Genomic DNA, 694 nt, shown 5'->3' on the forward strand with positions numbered 1-694 from the left:
TATATTCAATATATAAGTTTAACAGTAGAAATATTTTATTAGTCGATAACATCTTAAAACATTGCAGCAAACTCAGGAATGTCCCTTTAAAACCAATAAGTCTTACGATATCAGGAGAGGACAGAACAGTTGAAACAAGTCCAGGAGAGGTGAAAGGAACGCACCCCAAGTCTCTGCGCACTCTGTGAAATTTGTCGTGACGTAGGCATTTTTGTGCTTCGAGCGACATCTACCTGTGACATCAGAATACTAACTTTCAAAATTATTTCAAGCAATTGGGACATGGGGATTCCCATGGTATTTATCGATATAAAACCTGTTTTTTCACTCCATTTTATAAAAACGTGATCTAAGTGTGTTACAGGTTTGTAGATTAACCAAAATTATAATTTATTTTCGCTGGATGGAACAAGGGCGTGCGGCTTTAATGACATTTCTAAATAGATGAAATTAAAAAATATAAATTGTTGCATTCATTGTACTACGCCTAATACTAATAATTAAAACAAACAATTGTGAAATAAGAAAGATTTATATCGTAATAGTATATTGTACATACTGTTTTAAATAAAATTTATTATGTTTTAAAATGTATATATAAATTACATTTAATCTTTGTTATTTTTCCTAGAGTAAAGTATAAATAAATTAATTAATAAAAGAAATCGTCAGTGGAGCGCAGGAACGCATCACA

This window comes from Gigantopelta aegis, chromosome 1 (genome assembly GCF_016097555.1).
Source record: "Gigantopelta aegis isolate Gae_Host chromosome 1, Gae_host_genome, whole genome shotgun sequence".
NCBI lineage: Eukaryota > Metazoa > Mollusca > Gastropoda > Neomphalida > Peltospiridae > Gigantopelta > Gigantopelta aegis.